This window comes from Triturus cristatus, chromosome 6 (genome assembly GCF_964204655.1).
Source record: "Triturus cristatus chromosome 6, aTriCri1.1, whole genome shotgun sequence".
NCBI classification, from domain to species: Eukaryota; Metazoa; Chordata; class Amphibia; order Caudata; family Salamandridae; genus Triturus; species Triturus cristatus.
The window spans coordinates 1775417964-1775440880 of NC_140589.1; positions in this window are offsets into that span (position 1 = coordinate 1775417964).

The following is a 22917-nucleotide window of genomic DNA, read 5'->3' on the forward strand; positions in this document are numbered from 1 at the left end:
GCAGCTGTTCTTCATCCAGGTTGTGACGGCTTTCATCTTTCTTCGCGGAAGTTGTGCATGGGTATGTCGGGTTCCTTGGTGATGGAGAGGATGTGTTGGGTATCATCGTGTAGGAGATGATGTTGAGCCCTTTGTTTCTGGCAATGGTTGCGAGGGGGGGCCATGTAGACATTGAAGAGGGTGAGGCTGAGGAAGGATCCTTGGGGTACTCCGCATCTGGTCTCTGTTGGTTCCGAGAGGAAGGGCGGGAGTCTTACTCTTTGTGTTCTGCAAGTGAGAAATGAGCATATTCAGTCTAGGGCCTTTCCTTGGATGCTGGCGTCGTGGAGTCTGGTGGCTAGTGTGCAGTGGGAGACGGTGTCGAAGGCTGGTGAAAGGTCCAGGAGGATGAGGGCTGCTGTTTGGCCTTGATTAAAGAGAGCGCAGATGTTGTCTGGGGTGGCGAGGAGGGCGGTCTCTGTGTCGTGATTGTTGCGGAATCCGGATTGGAGGTGTCTAGGATGTTGTTGGCTTCGATGAAGTGTGCTAGCTGGGTGTTGACGGCCTTCTCGATAACATTAGCTGCGAAAGGGAGCAGCGAGATAGGCCTAAAATTCTTGAGGTCCGTTTGGTCTGTGGAGGGTTTCTTCAGGAGGGGGTTGACTTGGGTATGCTTGCCACGGTGTTGTCATCAGTCGTAGTGGGGGGTGGGGTGCACGTGAGGGCGGAGGTGAGGTCTTCCTCTGAGACATTTTTCCAGAGTCTGCGTGGAGGGCAGTGCGCGTACTTGTGAGCGGTGGGTTTTCTAAAAGAGAAATGGATGCAGTGGTGGTCAGTCCAGAACTTTTCTGTGGTGTGGCTGAAGGAGATGCTGTTTCCTCCTGCAAAGATGGGGTCGAGTGTGTGTCCAGCTGTGTGAGTGGGGGTGGAGACAAGTTGCTTCAGTCCTATGTTGGTATGGTTCTCTAGGAATCGGTGGTGTTAGGGTCGTTGTAGTTGTCCAGGTGGAAGTTGAGGTCTTCGAGTAGTATGTAGTCTGTGAAGGCGTGGGGTGCGATGAGGTCAGCAATGGTGTTGGTGAACAGGGCGCAGGGCCGGGCGGTCTGTAGTCAAGGGTTCAGCGGAGCGTCATTCTGTGCTTGGTCTGGATCTAGAAGTGGATGTGCTCCATGGAGGCCGAGACGTCATCCGAAGGAATTAGAGAAAACAGGGGTAACCCTATAACCCAAGGAACCTGGGCCTCATCAACATAATATAAACAACGGTTCCATAGGGAAACAGTTAGTTTCAATCGCAATACATCAAAAAACACACAGCATTTATAGATCAATCAAATAATCAATGTTAAACAATGAATTTACAGTTCAAAAAGCAACGATTTATTATTTTTCTTTTCAATCAGGTTTCAACTCATTCAAATGTACACAAAAATCCTATACAAGGGAAGAAAAGGCTGTATATACAATATTTTTGAAAAACGACGCAGTGACCAAGTGAATAAAGTGACTTAGTGCAATGGTGAAAGTGTAGATATTTACAGTATATGCACGTGTTTCATAAATAAAACCAAAATATACACAAAATTTCTTATTCTGAAAATAGTCCTCGGCTTCCTTATGGGTATATAGTCAACCTTGTAAGGCACATGTCCTATCTTTTTTATAAACAAGGAATTCCAATTGGTTAAGGACTGTAGAACCGTCGACGTTTCGACCCTACATCAAACAATCTTTATAAGCAGTCATATCGGGTCTTCTTCAGGACACAGGGGGTGTGTATACCAGCCTACACAAATTGAATAAGTATGTATAAATAAGAGATCTCAATGCTGTGTTACAGACTTCGAACAGGGAGAGCGGGAATATTCCCATACACTCACCTAGGATATGGAACAGATGTCCACACAAATGTCGCAGTTGCCACTCGTTATCAGTCAAAGGGAACTGCCTGGTGACATATATGCAAAGTAGTAAGAATACAACAAAGGCACAAAATCATTTAAGCCATTACACAAAAAAAAAAAATAATAATAATTATTTGAGTTTTACCGGAATCGTAAAGGGTTGGCTGCAACAGGATTCTTCTTAGTCTAACAGGTTAATTCCTTCTATGTTAAAACCGCTTCGATTAACGGGACTTTCTTTTAAATACTAAAAATGTGAACCCAAATGAGAATAGTCAAAAAACTATTCACAACATGGGATACAAAAATAATAAATAAGACCATTAATAGTTTGGAATAACCCAAGTGGTGGCTCACCTGGCTTCAAGATAGAAACTTAGCGTATAACACTTCAAAAGTAGACGCAGCCATCAGGACACGAATTCAACTAAAATGCACAAGCAAAACATATTTAGTTGTGCAAATTTTATATTCAACCGAGATCTAATCTGTTAGCAAGTGGATGGCCTCAACAATGGATCATAAATTAAAAAGAACTAAAGGTTGGCTCAATTCACTAAGCCAACCCACCATATATAGTTTCTCAGATTATGATACAATTTGCATTTCGGTCTAGTCTGTTAAGTAGTAAATAACCTCAACGATAAATCGCCAATTATAAGAGCTCGCGGTTGACTCGATTCACTAAACCAAATCAACCAATATATCCAACATATGCGATATCACGCAAACTTTAGGAATGACTATGTTCAACCGGAATGCTGTAACTCGGTTAACGAAGCTTTTAATCACAGACGAGGCGACAGTCCAATTCATAGCGTACAATATACAGTATATGAATACAATTCATCGGGCAACCCATATCTATCGAGTGCATAAGAGCTGCTCGTTTAACAGTCTATTTACCAGCGAACGGACTCGCGGCCTGCACATGCTATTAAACAAACTAAGCCTAAAGTTTTACAGGTAAAATACAGGAGGTTGAGGCACCTCATACCTGATGTTCCTCAATTATTTCTCTCATTCGAGGGGGTCCGTTTACTTGGAGCAGCAAGCCCGGGAAACGTGCGTGCAGCAGCTATATTGCTGTTGTCAGCAAACATAGAAACAGGACTAATGGTAACAACGTCAGCTGACATCGAAACGGCTCTCACCGAACATGCCAATTCTTCGTACGTGTGAGGTAGCAACAAAGTGCCCTAGTCAAACTGTTCTACATTTCAGCATAGATGATAAAATGCGACGTATTGAAAGGTGCATGTTATTTAGATTACATAGTGAATTCTATTAGAAACATTCATTTCAAATTGTGTATTTAGCTCCAAGTCTCTGTTATACATTTTCTTCAAGTTAGACAACTCTTACAACCTAGTTGGACAATGTCGAAATCACAATAGAAGAGAGCAGCTCAGGCTATATTAACACTTTTAGTACCTAATGCATAACCCCAATTAACTTCGCTTGAAACACAGTGTGTTACCCAGATAATTGTCAGAAAACACAATTCGCATAAAGTTTTTTCAGTGATCAACCAGATCGTTATTTTCCTGTGGTTCATAATTAATAAAGGAGGTTATTAAGTAACAACTCTAGGGATGTTAGCATTTCTTATATATAGTGGATACCATGAACGCTTCACTTGGAACAAAGTGTATACACCAGATACATTTCAAAAAACAGTTCTTATAAAGTTTTTCAGTGAACAGGCAAATCATTATTTTGGATGGTTCATTGTTAGTGACTGGGACAGGAAGGCATAAGTAATTACAGAAGGTTGGCAACAAATTAAGCAAACTTTTTCAACCAGATATCAATGCATGTCTGCTTTAGCCAAAGCATAATATGCCTAGTTGTTTATTGGTCTCCTCATTTTTGTTTAATCCTGTCTTTACAGAGTCCAAAGTGTGGATCCATCTACATTCCTTGTAGTTGAGAATGGAATGTATGTTGCCACCTCTCGGGTGCAACCGCACTTTTTCAACAACTGTCCATCTCAAACTATCAGGTGCATGGTTGGAACTGAGAAAATGGTCCACCAAAGGAGCCCCTTGTGTTTTACATTTGATCCTGCTCATATGTTGTAAAATTCGGCACTTAATTTTTTGTGTAGTTTGCCCTACATAGATTTTATCGCATGGGCAATATATTACGTAAATTACATTGTTACTATTGCAATTCGTAAAAACAGGTCGTGTATAGCTCCTTGTCCCAAAGACAAACACAGTACCTTCTATCGTGGACACGCAGGCTTTGCAGTTGCCACATTTTTTATGACCCAAAATGGGTGGTAGTGACAATTGTGAACGTAAGTCTGGTACAGGGGGACTTTGAAGGTAAGCATTAACTACAGCATCCTTAACACTCCTACCGCGTTTAAAGGCAAACAGTGGTGGATCAACAGTCCCTATTTCTGTAGCCGCCAAGTTCCAATATTTAACTATTGTTTTCTTGATTGCTTGGCTATCTGGGTTAAAGGTGGTAACACATACCATTCTGTCGTTCACTTTTTCACTTGTCTTGGTCTCTAATAGAGTTTCTCGTGGACAATACCACGCTCTCTTTTTAGCTCGTTTCAGAAGAGTACTGGGATAGCCTCTACTCCTTAATCTCTGTGTTAGAACTATTGCTTCAGCAAAATAGTCTGTTCTCTGGGTGCAATTGCGCCGCAGTCTAAGAAACTGCCCGTAAGGCAGATTGTCGCGGAGACTGCGGGGGTGATTGGAATTGTATCTAAGAAGAGCATTTCTCTCAATGGGTTTTCTATAGAGCCCAGTATACAGTACACCATCCATAGTTTTCACATTAAGGTAAATGGATAAATTCGAGTGGGACCATTTGTATGATGATAACAACCCGTACAGAGACAACATCGATATGTGGAAAAGATATATCGATGACGTCTTTATGATTTGGACCGGTACAACTACGACTTTGACGTCATTTTTCGAATGGCTAAAAGAAAGATCTAATGATATAAAATTCACAATGAGTGAGAACAGGGAGGTCATAAGTTTTTTGGACCTTAATGTGAAAACTATGATGGTGTACTGTATACTGGGCTCTATAGAAAACCCATTGAGAGAAATGCTCTTCTTAGATACAATTCCAATCACCCCCGCAGTCTCCGCGACAATCTGCCTTACGGGCAGTTTCTTAGACTGCGGCGCAATTGCACCCAGAGAACAGACTATTTTGCTGAAGCAATAGTTCTAACACAGAGATTAAGGAGTAGAGGCTATCCCAGTACTCTTCTGAAACGAGCTAAAAAGAGAGCGTGGTATTGTCCACGAGAAACTCTATTAGAGACCAAGACAAGTGAAAAAGTGAACGACAGAATGGTATGTGTTACCACCTTTAACCCAGATAGCCAAGCAATCAAGAAAACAATAGTTAAATATTGGAACTTGGCGGCTACAGAAATAGGGACTGTTGATCCACCACTGTTTGCCTTTAAACGCGGTAGGAGTGTTAAGGATGCTGTAGTTAATGCTTACCTTCAAAGTCCCCCTGTACCAGACTTACGTTCACAATTGTCACTACCACCCATTTTGGGTCATAAAAAATGTGGCAACTGCAAAGCCTGCGTGTCCACGATAGAAGGTCCTGTGTTTGTCTTTGGGACAAGGAGCTATACACGACCTGTTTTTACGAATTGCAATAGTAACAATGTAATTTACGTAATATATTGCCCATGCGATAAAATCTATGTAGGGCAAACTACACAAAAAATTAAGTGCCAAATTTTACAACATATGAGCAGGATCAAATGTAAAACACAAGGGGCTCCTTTGGTGGACCATTTTCTCAGTTCCAACCATGCACCTGATAGTTTGAGATGGACAGTTGTTGAAAAAGTGCGGTTGCACCCGAGAGGTGGCAACATACATTCCATTCTCAACTACAAGGAATGTAGATGGATCCACACTTTGGACTCTGTAAAGACAGGATTAAACGAAAATGAGGAGACCAATAAACAACTAGGCATATTATGCTTTGGCTAAAGCAGACATGCATTGATATCTGGTTGAAAAAGTTTGCTTAATTTGTTGCCAACCTTCTGTAATTACTTATGCCTTCCTGTCCCAGTCACTAACAATGAACCATCCAAAATAATGATTTGCCTGTTCACTGAAAAACTTTATAAGAACTGTTTTTTGAAATGTATCTGGTGTATACACTTTGTTCCAAGTGAAGCGTTCATGGTATCCACTATATATAAGAAATGCTAACATCCCTAGAGTTGTTACTGAATAACCTCCTTTGTTAATTATGAACCACAGGAAAATAACGATCTGGTTGATCACTGAAAAAACTTTATGCGAATTGTGTTTTCTGACAATTATCTGGGTAACACACTGTGTTTCAAGCGAAGTTAATTGGGGTTATGCATTAGGTACTAAAAGTGTTAATATAGCCTGAGCTGCTCTCTTCTATTGTGATTTCGACATTGTCCAACTAGGTTGTAAAAGTTGTCTAACTTGAAGAAAATGTATAACAGAGACTTGGAGCTAAATACACAATTTGAAATGAATGTTTCTAATAGAATTCACTATGTAATCTAAATAACATGCACCTTTCAATACGTCGCATTTTATCATCTATGCTGAAATGTAGAACAGTTTGACTAGGGCACTTTGTTGCTACCTCACAGGTACGAAGAATTGGCATGTTCGGTGAGAGCCGTTTCGATGTCAGCTGACGTTGTTACCATTAGTCCTGTTTCTATGTTTGCTGACAACAGCAATATAGCTGCTGCACGCACGTTTCCCGGGCTTGCTGCTCCAAGTAAACGGACCCCCTCGAATGAGAGAAATAATTGAGGAACATCAGGTATGAGGTGCCTCAACCTCCTGTATTTTACCTGTAAAACTTTAGGCTTAGTTTGTTTAATAGCATGTGCAGGCCGCGAGTCCGTGCGCTGGTAAATAGACTGTTAAACGAGCAGCTCTTATGCACTCGATAGATATGGGTTGCCCGATGAATTGTATTCATATACTGTATATTGTACGCTATGAATTGGACTGTCGCCTCGTCTGTGATTAAAAGCTTCGTTAACCGAGTTACAGCATTCCGGTTGAACATAGTCATTCCTAAAGTTTGCGTGATATCGCATATGTTGGATATATTGGTTGATTTGGTTTAGTGAATCGAGTCAACCGCGAGCTCTTATAATTGGCGATTTATCGTTGAGGTTATTTACTACTTAACAGACTAGACCGAAATGCAAATTGTATCATAATCTGGGAAACTATATATGGTGGGTTGGCTTAGTGAATTGAGCCAACCTTTAGTTCTTTTTAATTTATGATCCATTGTTGAGGCCATCCACTTGCTAACAGATTAGATCTCGGTTGAATATAAAATTTGCACAACTAAATATGTTTTGCTTGTGCATTTTAGTTGAATTTGTGTCCTGATGGCTGCGTCTACTTTTGAAGTGTTATACGCTAAGTTTCTATCTTGAAGCCAGGTGAGCCACCACTTGGGTTATTCCAAACTATTAATGGTCTTATTTATTATTTTTGTATCCCATGTCGTGAATAGTTTTTTGACTATTCTCATTTGGGTTCACATTTTTAGTATTTAAAAGAAAGTCCCGTTAATCGAAGCAGTTTTAACATAGAAGGAATTAACCTGTTAGACTAAGAAGAATCCTGTTGCAGCCAACCCTTTACGATTCCGGTAAAACTCAAATAATTATTATTATTTTTTTTTTTTTTTGTGTAATGGCTTAAATGATTTCGTGCCTTTGTTGTATTCTTACTACTTTGCATATATGTCACCAGGCAGTTCCCTTTGACTAATAACGAGTGGCAACTGCGACATTTGTGTGGACATCTGTTCCATATCCTAGGTGAGTGTATGGGAATATTCCTGCTCTCCCTGTTCGAAGTCATGAGATCTCTTATTTATACATACTTATTCAATTTGTCTAGGCTGGTATACACACCCCCTGTGTCCTGAAGAAGACCCGATATGACTGCTTATAAAGATTGTTTGATGTAGGGTCGAAACGTCGACGGTTCTACAGTCCTTAACCAATTGGAATTCCTTGTTTATAAAAAAGATAGGACATGTGCCTTACAAGGTTGACTATATACCCATAAGGAAGCCGAGGGCTATTTTCAGAATAAGAAATTTTGTGTATATTTTGGTTTTATTTATGAAATACTGTAAATATCTACACTTTCACCATTGCACTAAGTCACTTTATTCACTTGGTCACTGCGTCGTTTTTCAAAAATATTGTATATACAGCCTTTTCTTCCCTTGTATAGGATTTTTGTGTACATTTGAATGAGTTGAAACCTGATTGAAAAGAAAAAGAATAAATCGTTGCTTTTTGAACTGTAAATTCATTGTTTAACATTGATTATTTGATTGATCTATAAATGCTGTGTGTTTTTTGATGTATTGCGATTGAAACTAACTGTTCCCTATGGAACCGTTGTTTATATTATGGAGACGTCATCCGAGTCAGTGGTTGTCGTGCAGAGGGAGCTTTTCTAGATGATGGCAAGGCCTCCTCCTGGGTGGGAGGGTGGAGCTGTCTTTCCTCAGGATCTTGCATCCGTGGGGAATGGCGGTTGCAATTTCAGTCCGGAGCTGGCGTTGGTCCAGGTCTCTGTGAGGAAGGCGACGTCGGGTGTGTGTGTGTTAAGGAGGTCCCAAATTTCTGTGGTGTGTCGGTGTAGGGAGCATACGTTTAGGAGGATACATTTCAGTGGTTTGTGTGCACTGGCGTCCGGAAGGCTGGGGGTTGCTGCAGGGGTACAGAGATGGGTGAAGGTGCAGCGGCAGTGTCAGCAGGAGATCGAGCCTTGGGGGTTGCTCGGCATCAAGAGCTGGCAGTTGATGTTGCTTTCAGGGTCAAGAGCATGGAGAGTGCTGGGGTGGTAGCGGCAGGGGGGGTCGGATGACCAGGGTCCCTGTCACTGGTTGCGGTCGGGTCGCGGACAGGCACAGACAGGCTTGCCTTTGGCATGCCGGCAGCGCAACCACACTACGGCCACCATTTAGTAGGGGTCGGGCGATCAGTTGGGAGGCGTGGGGGCAGTAGTGGCGGTGAGTGCAGGAAAAGGGAGCAATGATGGAAAAAGGAAAAACAGGCAAAAAGAGAAAAAGGGGAAGAGGAAATAGAGGTGAAAAAGAGAACGAAAGAGGCAAGAGACAACCCATCCCGCTTTATGAGGTCACTAGAACTTCACATTCACAAGCTCCTTCTAGACATGTGAAATCATCTCCTCTGACACAGGTAGGTATGTTGTAGCAGTCAGTATTCCTAGTTTGCATCCCTCTGACTATGGCAGCATGTTAATCACCTTACACTCACCACTGTCGTCCTCAGTACAAGTTGTCTGGAGCGGTTTCCCCGCAACTAAAAGCTGTCAAAATAATCCGGTCTGGAAACACCACCTCCAGTTTAACCAGTTGGGAATCATGACCTTGTAAAACCACAGGTGTAGTGGAACAGGGGCTGCAGACTCTGCATGACCCTCTATCACTACAAGGGGAGAAAACAATGCTCCCCCAGAGACGGCCCAGGCCCCCCCCCCCCAACTCCAAAGGCCCTCTCCAGCCCCATCCAATACCCTTTGACCTGCACCAGCTTCCTACAGATACTTACCATAAGCTTAATCTGATCATCTTGAAGCCTAGTATGCCTACATCAATTAAAGAGATGTACCTGCTCCCAAGCAGCCTTTAGGTTTGCTGATTAACCAATGCACACAATTACGTTTATTTGAGGAAACAACACCCTGGTGAAAAGGCTTGTTTCTTCTTTTGCCATTTGCCTCTACCTCATTATGGCAAAATACTACATTGTAGCCTGATATCTTTCAATGACCCTGACACAAAAGTAAGACAAAGCTCGGGGAGCATGCCGCCCCGCCAACCAAGATTCTCCACTCCTCCCTTCACTGTCCGCAGCCCCTCCCTTCACTCACACTGTACAACAACCCCCTGCACGTTTTAAACTTATGTGCAACTCCTCCCACAGAAAAGAGAATATCATGCAGAATATCCCCTGGTAAATCAGGTTCCACACAGTAATTCCCCATTTCTTGAGGTTTAAGTCATAATTGCATAGTATTGGTGGATTGTTAACACACATTACTGGTCATTACTGGTGTAGAGTTTTCACCCCACCAGTACCATGCAGCTTGTCATTGGGGTCGTGGTGTGCTACTTTAAGTGCCTGAGTAAGACCAGCAGGGATGGAAGGCCCAGTTATCACATTCCACCACATCTACAAATACACAGCAGAGCTACTTCACCACACGTTAACTCCAACAAAAGGCAGACAATACAAGATTCCACCAGAATGGAATAGAGGTAGGCAGTGCTCTAGTACAGTATTTTTATTTTAGTAGCACTTTCCGCACCTCCGAGATGACCAAAGCACAGATCTGGCAGAAACGTTGCTTTGTTTTAATTTCGCATTACGCTAAAATCATCCATAACATTAGGGGCTATTTAAAAAAGAAAAAAACAAGACAAAAAATAATATATTTTCTATATATCATCAGGTTTTAGCAATGATTCTAATTAGTCCAAAGCCTGTCCGCTTTCCTGATCCCAAGTCACTGTTACCTTATGCAAAGAGTATTGTGGGTACTGTAGGCCCTATTGTGCTGTGAAGTTAATTTGGCTTTTTCCTTCTGCAGTGGCTGTTTATGGGTGGATTGAATTCACTCTTGGGTTTTGTAACTACCTGAATTCCTGAGTTTGCACCACCCTTAATTCCTGGGTTTGCACCTCCCATCATTTCTGCCCACTTTCTTAGCCTCATATTCTATGTAGTTCAAACAGTTTACACTCTGACCACTCCATAGATAGCAAATATTGGTTTGTACTGCCACAGCTGTCCCACACTTCTCTCCTACTCCCATGAATAAGCAGAGCTACACGCCTGTTTGTGACACAGTGTCAGACATTTACACACACCACAATGCTTAAAACATAGGTCATCCTTCATTCGCACACGTTGTCCATCAATCAGGAATGAATGCTTAACTTTTTTTGCCAGTTTTTTTAGGCCTCGAAGCATGGTTGTAGCTCAGTGATCTCATATGAGAATTGCTCAATGTGGGATGCTAACCACAACTATTTTATTTTGATTTTGAATAGCACAGTTTCCTGGAAGAGTAATTCCCAGGTGATAATTTTGCTCACTGATTGGCATGCTTATTTAAACTCAGGAAGGATGAAAGGTGCATTAGGAATCAAGCCCTAGACTTGCCAGTTACACATTCCAATGCATGTGTGTTAATGCACTAAGCTCAATATTCTGAGATCTTTACATCTGTGCAGCCTCGAACAAGGATATGTTGCAATTTAATCAAAAGTAAACAGGAGGGTCTCTCTAAAGACAGAATGTGAAATATTTCAATAGCTCATAGTCATTTCACAGCAGGAATTTTCGAACAAATGGTACAAATAAATAAAAAAGGCAAGGTCGGACTTGGCCTACATTTGTAATTTGTTATTGCATTTATATAGCGCTTACTACCCCTGGCGAGGCGCTGAAGAGCTTTTCGGCGAGTAGCTCACTACTCCGAACCCAAAAGTAGATTAGAAATGGATTAGTAGGGGGAAATATAAATTGTTTTTGGGAGTGATGGAAGTGGTAGACATGTGAGTCTGTTAGTTGGATGAATAGATTAGAGGATGGAAGACATTAGAAAGGGTTATTTGGGGGTCATAGCAGGTAAAGAGTTTTAGGATGAGTAAGAGAGCCTGTTAGTTGGATGAATGGGATAAAGGACAGATAGAGGAAGGAAGAGTGGGAAGAATTGTTTGGTAGTTCATAGCAGTAAAAGAGGTTTGGGCGAGTCAGAGAGTGGCGGTAGGGGTATTTTGGAAGAGGAATAGGATGAGTAAGAGTGGTGATTTGATGAGGTTTGGAGAGATTAGGTTTTTTTCCCCCTTCTGCAGTGGGAGGAAATATATAAATATGTAGATACATGACTACACATAAAAGGTATACATACATGGGGATTTTGTCATGACACGCATATGGAAAAAATAATCAGGAGATATAAAATTGTACTGGATAAAGTTCCATATGTGCATGCATGGATCAATATTTACAAACGGGGGGAGATTTGCCAAATCTCCATGCAACGCAGCGCAGTCGTCCCCCCCGCATGGCTGCGCTGTGTTACGCAACATGGAGGGAGCTGGAGAACGCCATATTTTCAAAGATATGGCTCTCTCCTCCCCTTTCCCTTGCGCCGGCGCTGATTACAGCTGCTGTGCTCCACCCACACACCTTAGCGCCATAGCGCTATGGTGTGTGTGTGTGTGTGTGAGTCCAGCATAGGTTTTGTACAGGAAGGATACTCTTCTGTACAAAATACTATGCCTAGACACGAGGGAAAGCTTTTCCCACTTTGTATGCGTGCTGCACAGTGCAACACACATGCAAAGTCGGATAAGGAAGGAGAAATGAAAGCATTTCTCCTTCCTTGCGCCAAGTTTAAAAGGTCGCAGTTTTCTCACGCTAATCCCAATCTACCGTGTTTAGTAAATTGGGCTTAGCGTGAGAAATCTTGGGTGGTGGCATGGGAACGCCCATGCGCCACCCTAGGCACGCCCCCACGGCGCACAGGAATGCGAAGCAGCGCTATGCACTGCTTCGTACTACTTTTACGTTATTTCCAGCGCTAGTTTAGCGTTGGAAAGTAAATAAGGAAAAAAAGACTTTGCGCCATTTTGCGTCACTTTTGTGACGCAAACATGGCGCAAAAGCTTAGTAAATCTCCCCCTCAGTGAGCTGGCATGCCATGTGGGTGCTTCAACTAAGAAACGAGGGAGAGGGCACCGGCAATGGGGGTATAAACCCACATAAAAGTGAACCTTCCTCTAAAACGTACCCATTCCTCGCTCTCTCATTCACAGCACAATTTCACTTTTAAGGAGACTCATCTCTATTGCGGCATGTGAGCGAACGATACATTATTTATTTGCCTTCCTGAACCCATGGCCAGGGGGAACTAGGGAGAGTATTAAAGGTCAGTTCCATCTACAAGATATTAAAATGATCATACATTCATTTACTTCTGTCAATTTCTGTATCGCAGGGAGTGCAAAAGTGTCTCACATAGTTTCTACGAGAAACCATGACAAATGCCAGGTACACGTGCCCATATATATATGACAATTTGGCAGCACAAGAAGGGCTGGGCTGGTAGGTCAGTGTGCCGGCTGCTATTGTCTTGCCTGGTGAGTCTGTTTTACTGTTCATTTCCCTGATATTAGCACAAACATTGCAGTGAGCACAAATCCATACAGTCCTCAATACCTTGAAAAATACCTATATACCTGTCTTTAGAAGTCCACGATTACACTGATTTGTAATTATGGGTGTCTTTTTAAGCTGTCTGATCGGTCAATGGATGCCACTTCTATTTTGCAGTCCGGGTCTATTTTCTTTCCCAATCCGACCCTGTAAACAGTTTATATTAAATTAAAAATGTATTGTGAGGGAACTGAAACGTCTTGTGAAAGGTTTGTGAGAAGATTGTGTTTAGTGTCCGAAATATTTGGACAAACAACTTTAACTTTCTAACGAAAAAAAGGAAGTTCAATTCCCCTTTAAAAATATTTTAACAAGTTAAAATCGAACGTGAGGGCCAAATGCTCTAAAATCAGGACATTTTTTTCTTCATGAAATCAGAATGGACGTGCTGTTTGTGGATAATTGGCTTGTTCAAATGTTGCCTCAAAGCTGATCCTTGTGTGATATAATAAATAAAATACAAATCTTAAAAATATATACATATATATATTTTAACAAGAACAAATGCAGAAAAATATTGAAGTGGCTGAGAATGCATCAATTATTCTTGCTATAACCACGTGCCCCCCTGAAGCAAACAACCACAACTCAGGAGCCCCCCGTCCACCAGCAGGTGGGAAGGATCCCTCTGCTTTAACGCCACAGCCTAACATCAGTCCATCCTCTGTTGTTATTTACATTCCTTCTTCAGTCACCTGTATGTTACTTTCAACCTACCTTTGTTTTCCAAATGTTCTGAGTGCCATCTCTCCCCCGGTTACTCCACCGCCAGCCCCCCCCCCCCCCCCCCCCCTCCCGACCACCTCCCCTCCTCTAATTTCAGACCCAGAAACGGAATCGGTGTTAGAGCATAAAGTATGCCAGGCTGCTTTTTATTCAAGTTTCCAGGCTGCTTTTTATTCCAGTTTCCAGGCTGCTTTTTATTCCAGTTTCCAGGCTGTTTTTTTATTCCAGTTTCAAATGACATACTTCATTTCAAAGCAAAGGGCGCTCTCTACTGGATACGAACAGCATGACTTGCACACAAAATGGCACACCGAACTTGCGGGAAAATTTATCATGGGAAGTCCTTTATTTACAACATAATTTTCATGCCATATTCCCACACTCGACGGGCGCAGAACATAAAACCTCTCCAGCGTTTTTTGTCTGATATTGCATTTTATTCAGGGGCGGCTCCTCCGTTGTAGCGGAGGAGCGTCGCCCACTGAAATGCTCCAGAGAAGAAACATAACATGGTAATGAAGTTAATTCATTACCATTTTACTTTTCGTCACCCGTTCGGAAGGGCGTGTCAGGACTGGGCGGGGCCTGCAGAATTAGCTACATGCATGGACCACCTTTATTGCTATACGTAGAGGAAATAAAATAGTGGGAACATTGCTCTCAAGCTTGGTTTCCTGTCTACAAATACCATCACATCCATCCATCCATACACATATATGCATAATAAAATGCACACGCATTAAAACATTACTTTACGTAAAAAAAATCCTAGAAATGTATTTCAAAAACAAAGGTTAAACTGATGCTATAGTTAGGTATGGTAATAATATCTTACTTCATAATAAAAAAAAACTCGGAAATTCACTGGAAAAGGTTAAAATGATACTTGGTGAAAATGTCAGTTTAAACGTGATACTTTAAGCTAAAAAATAAAAAACACTGAAATTCAACAATTATACTTATTTCAAGTAACTATAACTCAAACCTAGGCATTGCACAGCTTATGACCTCACATATTACACCACTCATTACAAGTTCTGTGACAGCATTGATGACATTACTGATACCATAACGTGTATTTGTAAAGTGCACGTTCACCCGTAGGCATTTTGGTGCTGAATAACAGATGTTTATTGTTACCCAATGATACTCATTGTATTGACCCGCCGGGGTCAGAACCTGTGACCATGAAGTCGAACACAGGTCCCTGCAGTGAGCGCATTAGCCAATCCTGCCTGCCCTGTATGGTCAACTTGCTGCTCCTGCCCTGCCATCTGTTTTCCATGTGCAGGCCCCTTTCCCCTCCCTTCTGCCTTCAATGATCTGTTGTGCTGCAACTGCTTTCCCTTTTTGCCCGTTATGGTCAGCTTGCTGCCCTTGCCTCTTTTCCCTCTGGTCTCTGAAGTACATGTGCAAGGGCACATAATGATGATGGATTCAAACCAGATCTGTGACTCGGGTGAGTGTCTAAAAAGTTTCTGCACTCTTTCCATCATCTCCTTGTGTTTGTTTTGTTCGCCCTAAGTTGGCAGGGTATGCCCTGACATGGGTCCCTTGCTTACTTTGCCACTGGATTCAAACTAGCCTGACTGATGAAGGGTGTTACCCAGAAACTGGTCCCAGGATGCTTGTTTCCGGTTCAGGGAAGACCTGGCTTGGCAGTTTGGGCTGGACTGTTCCCATGCGGCACAGGGTCAAGACTGATTTGCATATAGCCATGTCTGAACTGGGGTGGCAAAGTGAGCTAAAGAATGATGATGGATTCATCTCCTTGTGTTTGCTATGAGGGTTCACCTTACCATGAAGTACCACTGAGAACAACCCCACAACCTCAAAGACAATATCCTATTAAGCATGAAGCTAAAAAACAAGTTAGGGAAATCCTCCAGCAATCTAGAATACCAAGGTGTAATAAAAAGTTGCACGTTCTCTATGAATAATTCTTTGTATCCCATAGTGAAATTTGATCAATCATACCGTCTAGAATTGAACTACAGGCATTTAAACACAGCTACTCACACATTTGCAGTACAAAATGCACATAGTGCTGCAAAGATGAGTTACATAGTGAGGAAAACATATAAAACCACACTTCATATCTTGAATGGATTCTTCTGTGCCTGGAAGCAGATATTTCACTGCATTCTCGGCACTAGGGCTCTCAGAGGAGATTCTGTTGATTGCCCCAGGGGTACCTTGGGCTGTTTTCAGCCAGAGTAACAGAGCTGCTACAAAATGTTGATGACCAGGCTTCATCCTATGTTAATAAAATGTATTTAATGGATGATGACCTTTAAGGACACTTGACAAGAGTTGCTCACATGGTCTACAAATACACCTCAATGTCTTTTTTCTGAGATATGAGCAGTCAAGTTAAGGCAAAATCTTTGCAACACACTTTTTAGAGAAATGTGCGCTGCTTCAACCTGACAACGTTGAAAATACTACAATCCATATTGGGATTCTTGAATTTTGCCAGAAGATACATTCCAGATTACACAGAATGGGTTAAACCATTCTACAACTTGATACATCCAGACTTTTCTCGTACATATTGATCCTAGGAACATACAAATATTTTACATTACATACAAGCTGACATGATAGCTTCAAAGCATTTACACACACGTGTAAACACAACAAACCTGGTGATCCATGTAATTGTGGGAGCATCAGGATACACATGTCAAACAAGTTACTTACCTTCGGTAATGATATAGCTGTAAGAAACATAGGTTAGTTATAGATTACTTACCATAGATTCCTTACCTTAGAATTACCTCCAGGTTTCAGACTGGATCCAGAAAGTTTTTTGTCAGCAGTACCCCTGCGTGTCGTCGGCGTCGTGGTCACCAGGATGACGTTGCGGTAGCTACATAGACGCCGTCCTCGTGCGCTGACGTCAATTCTGTACACGACTTTCCACGCCAGCAGCGCAGAGCCATGCAAGACACTGACCAATTGTACACAAAACTAGGGCCCTGAAGGAATGTCCTTAACCCTAGAAATCAATTTGCAGAACGGGGAGGATGGGTGGGGCGGTAAGGAATCTATAACTAACCCATGTTTCTTACAGATATATTGTTACCAAAGGTAAGTAACTTGAAAGAAACGGTTAGTTATAGATTCCTTACCTTGGAATAAATAACCCAGCAATACCAACCCTGGAGGTGGGTCTGCGAACTAAGTTCACACCAGAAAGTCCTGGAGAACAGAATGGCCATAGAAGCCGTCTCTCCGGACTTGACTGTCCAGGCAGTAGTGTTTGGTGAACGTGTGCAGCGATTCCCACGTAGCTGCCTGACAGATGTCATTTAGGGGGATTTCTCATCCCAAAGCAGTAGTAGCTGCCATCGCCCTGGTGGAATGGGCGCACAGCCCCACTGGAGGTTCCTTCTTAGCCAAAGAATAGCAGGCTTTGATGCACAGAACGACCCACCTAGAGATGGTCCGTTTGTGCACGGCCCGACCTTTCTCAGCGCCCACGTAACTAACAAAAAGCTGGTCGTCCACCCAGAATTGTTTGGTGCTATCCAAGTAGAAAGAAAGCGCATGTTTTGGATCCAGACGGTGGAGCCTCGCTTCCTATTTCGAAGGATGCGGAGGCGGAAAGAAGGTAGGCAAAGTGATGGTTAGGCCAATATGTGGAAAGAAGTAACCACCTTGGGAAAAAAAGAAGGTCTAGTTCTAACGACGACCTTGTCCGGATGGACAGCCAGAAAGGGAAGCTTGGACGACATAGCTTGCAGAGGTGATGGCCACCAGAAAGGCAGTTTTCAAAGTGAGAAGTCTGAGAAGACAGTTATGCAGTGGCTCAAAGGGAGCGCACATAAGGTATGTCAGAGCCAAGTTCAAGTCCCACTGGGGCATTACGAAGGGAACAGGAAGAAAAAGATGAGTAATGCCCTTAAGAAATCTATTTTCAACAGGGGACTTGAAAAGAGAAGGCTGATCAGGGAGCCTGAGGAAGGCTGAAATGGCTGAGAGGTAGCCCTTTAGAGTGCCCAGAGCAGAGTCCTGCTGGGCCAAAGAAAGGTGGAACAAGAGAACCTCAGAAAGAGGGTCAGAAAGGGGATCCACAGCCTTTGCTGTGCACCATGCCACAAATTTGTTCCATCTGCAGGTATATACCGTCTTAGTGGAAGGACGCCTGGCAGCCAAGATTACATCACAGACTTCGAGAGGCAGGTCAAATGATATCAACTGCAGCCGCTCAATCTCCACGCAAGGAGGTGGAGGCTGGACAGGTTCGGGTGGAGGACCGTCCCCTGCTGCTGTGACAGAAGATCATCCTGAAGAGGCAGTCGGATCGGAGGATCGATGGCCATGTTGAGCAGCTCAGGATACCAGACTCTTTGTGCCCAATCCAGAGCCACATGCAAAAAGAACAATTGATGGACAGAATGCAAAACAATGTCATACATTCACCCCAGTACAGAGATCTGGGCCTAAATCCATTGTTTTTTTTGCTCACCATGCCATTCCAGTTTGGACCCAGCCATATGCAAATTAGTCTTGACCCTATGCCCAATGGGAACAGTCCAACCTGAACTGCCAGGCCAGGTCCTCCATGGACTGGAAACAAGCATCCTAGGACCGGTTTCGGGCTTTCAGCTGATTTGTTTGCATAGCACAATCCGGAGCCACAAGCATGACTTGGGCCAGGTCGCGCTTGATCTTCTTAAGCACTCTGGGCAGAAGTGGTATAGGCGGAAAGGCGGATAGAAGACTGCAACTCCGGAGGGCATGGCTACGCTGGCTATGGCGGAGGACGTCTTTGTGTAGAGCTCCGTCGGAGGCTCCCCGAGTTGACCCCTATCCTCCGTCAAAGCGGCTCCGCAGGAGGTGAAACCTCCCTCGACGCCTGCTATACACCACCTGCGGCTCCGATGAAAACTTTGAGGCGATCGGACGGCACACTCCGCACCGGGACCCGCTGCATTCCCTAGGGCCCGGCGGGGTGCCGCTGCACCGGCGAAGTAAATCATGCTAGCCTGGGGATCGGCTCCGCCCACTAGGCCTCACGGCATGGTGCACTCGCGGCTGGCTGCTGTCGCCTGGTCTGCCGCGGCCGCCCGCCGGTGCTGGAGTGGACGCTACCGGAGGCTGCTACTTTTGTCCCGCTCACCCGGGCGGCTCAGAGTGACGATGGCGAACTCTTGGGGTGCAGAGCCGGACCCGCGCTGATGCTGCGCGAGTGGCGGCAGCTCGCGCTGTGGACACTGGACCTTCCCTGAGAAGATTGCCCGAATCGCGGGCCTTGTCTGCACCGGCTGTGGCGGAGGTACGTGTGATGGTGGCTCTTAATAGCCCCTGCTGGGGGTGGAGCGGACGGTGATCCCGGTGTCTTGTGGCAGCCCTGCAGATGAGGAAGTGCCCTGATTCCGGGAGGTGAGGACCAAGCAGCCGTGTGGGAATTGGGTGGCGTGCCCATGTCCCGGCTTCTGCGGCGTTGCCCTGAGTTAAGACCCCGTGCCTTGCCCCGGGAACTGGCCGATTACAGTGACCTGTGTAGCTGGTGGAAGAAAGTGCGAGTGCACAGGTGGGGCGGCAACCCCCCGGGCCTAACAGCATTGGAATGGTCCTGGCGCGCCTGGCTTGAACCGCAGGCACACCTGGTTCAATGTCGCGGGTCAGACGGGGTAAAACGAACGTGCCCGACACCTCAGCCCCCCCTCCACAGACGCGGGCCACAGCGGGTAAAATGGCGGAAGCAGAGTCCCCAGCTGCTATGTCTGGCAAGTTGGACATGGTCCTGGCTGCTGTGGAAAAACTGGGGGAAACCCTGAACCATACCCGTACTGCCCTGGAGGGCAAAATTGACAAAGCGATTATCGATCTAACGCTTCTTCATGCAGACCACTACAAATTGGCTGACCACACGGAAACGCTGGAAACCAAGATGGCAGAGGTGTCACCAAGTGTGCAGGCAGCAGACAAGCACATAGAACAGCTCCTCAATAGGGTGGACTTCCATGAGGACAGGGCAGAGGACGCGGAAGGCCGGGCCCGACGTAAAAACGTCTGAGTGGTGGGACTGCTGGAGGGAAAAGAGGGGAGGAATCCTGTTGCCTATGCGGAGTCCTGGCTGCGCACACTCCTACCAGAAGGGACCTTATCCCCGTAATTTGTGGTGGAAAGAGCGCACCGGGTGCCAACCCGACCACTACCGTCAGGATCTAACCCCAGGCCGCTCCTTATCAGGCTACTGAATTATCGGGACAGAGACGCCATCTTGCAGGAAACCAGGAAGATGCGTGACGTCCAAGAAGACAATCAAAAAGTGATGTTCTTCCCTGATTATACGATTCAAGTGCAACGACAAAGACACTCTTACATGGGAGTGAAGACACGCCTCCGGCAATACGAGTGAAAATATTCCCTGTTGTTCCTGGCGCACCTGAGAGTGGTGGCCAGTGGCAAAACGCACTTTTTCGCTACACCTGAGGAAGCGGAGAGCTGGCTGGACACCTATTCCTCAGCGGGGGCTGTGCATCTGCCTGATCATACAAGGGACAAACCACCTGGCGCAGCTCCTCGTCGCCATCGTCTCCGCGTGCGGAAGCTGAAGCGATTGCAGTCCTCGCAGACGGCGGGACCGGATTCAGACCAGGTGCTACGAGGCCAACGCGGCGCCCTTCAGGCTGTGGTGAGTATCAGCGGGTCGCAGGTGGAGGAGAGTGAGTCGGTCACTAGCCAGCAAGAACAGGATAGCGAAGCCGAAGACCTCTCGGACGACCCTCTCACCACGCAAGACTCTTATGAACTGCTGATCGTCACTCCACAGACTGCCGATGATTTAGCCTGACAATTGTTGTTGCTGTTTGCTCCCCTCGATACATTCCATGTCCTGGGACTTTACACGCAAGTATATGGCTGAAAGTCTTGTGATTTCACATGATGTTTTGCACGTTAACTGTCATATGTCCTGATGTTCCATTGTAGTGATGCCCCTCATGATTGGTTTATCTTCTCTGTCATGGAATGGGAAGCACCTCTCACACGGCAGATACACCCCAGGTCTTTATATTCGTTTCCATTGGTGGAGGTCGCTGGGCACCTCCGGTGGGCAATAAGCAGATGGGCCTATACTTCGCTGGTTACAGGGTGGCACCGGGGACACTCTTTTTTCCTCTTGACATTTTTTAGTCCATAGCGCACAGTTTACCCCCCTAGACGAAGATTGTACGATGGTTACATATGTGGTTTGGACGATTGCCTGTTGCATATTCGCCCTTCTGGTATTTTTCTTCAGTTTGAGTGGCTGCGAGTTGCGTGGTAGCCCATGTGATTTAGTTTTTTTGTTTAATTTTGCTGCTGATTGTTTTATTCCCCTGAATGCCAAATTCTACATTTTGAGACGGGACACCTATGACACTGCTCAACACTGGGGAGTGGCCTCTAGACTTACACTCACGTGCATTACCCTGCCCACCCCGCCCTCAGGCCTGCCTGTCCCACATATGCCCCTAACTTTCCAACGACATAGCACCCATCAAGATTGGCACCTGGAATGTGAGGGGCATCCATAGTCCATCACGTTGCTACCTTATTTATTCCTACTTGAAACACCATCATGTCCAAATTGCACTATTGCAAGAAACACATTTACAGAAGTCGGAAGTAGCCTGGCTGCATAGGCGCTGGAGGGGTCAACTGTATGCGACAGGATATTCAGCATATGCGTGTAGGGTGTTGGTGTGGGTTAGGCCGGGGACTCCCTTCGGGTGCTGGACTCTTGCATAGATGCAGAGGGCAGGTACTTCGTGGTCCGGGGTGTTTTGGATGGTAGGCAGGTTATACTTGCGTCATTGTATGCACCCAACACAGAACAAGCGGCCTTCCTGGAAACGGTCTCTCTCAAACTAGCCGGATGGCCTGATGTTCCCATGATTCTGGGCGGGGACTATAACGGTGTCATGGATGTGTCGCTGGATCGCTCCTTCCCTCCCTTGTCTGGCACAGCTACACATGCGGCTTCGAAAACACTGAATCAGTGGGCCACACATTGGCATCTTTTTGACGCATAGCGCCACCATCACCCACAGGACAGGGTATATTCTTATTATTCGGGAGCGCATGGTCTTCATGTATGTTTGGATCGCATTATGATATCCACTGACCTGCTTTCGAACATATCTGGTTCCTACTATATGGGGCGCACACACCCGGATCATAATCCGCACATGGTAGAACTACAATGGGATGATACGGTGCCGCCGGTACCTACGTGGTGCCTTCAGCCAGATGTTTTACTCGATGCACCCTTCCGAGACCTCCAGGCTATGACCGTGGCACAGTACTTTGAAGAGAATGCTGGCACGGCTTCCTCGCCCCTGCTTGAGTGGGATGCCCTTAAGGTAGTAGTCCGCGGTCACTGTTTGGGCGCACAGGCGGCATTAGAGTGCAGCTGTAGAAAGAACTCACCACTTTAGAGAGAAAACTGGTGACCGCAGAGCAGGTCGCGCTAGGGGGACCCCAGGGCCAGCTTGAAGGTTATAGAAAGGAGCATGCCGGGCTACTAGAACGGTTACGATGTCTCAATTATGCCGCATATTCAGCGCGCATGCATCACATAGGTGACAAGGCTGGGAAATTACTCACATGGCTTATACATCAGGATGCAGCGCCGGTGCGCACGGCGGCTGGGGGCCTCGTTTACACGCAGCGGGACATACACGATACATTTTTGGCTCATTATCAGGGACTGTATGTGTCTCACCCACACGGCTACGACCCAGGAGTTACAGTTTTATTTAGATGGGTTAGATCTACCAACACCCACGCGCACACAACGGGAGGACTTAAATCGTCCTCTTCTTGCAGAGGAGATACGGGATAGTATATTCTCCTTGGCAAATGGGAAGTCGCCAGGACCAGACTGCCTGCCGACAGAATTCTATAAGGCTTATGCACATATATTGGTGCCGCAACTGCTGAAAGTATATGAGTCGGCGTTGGAAGAATCCACGCTCACTGACCCACAAAATGAGGCCTTACTAGT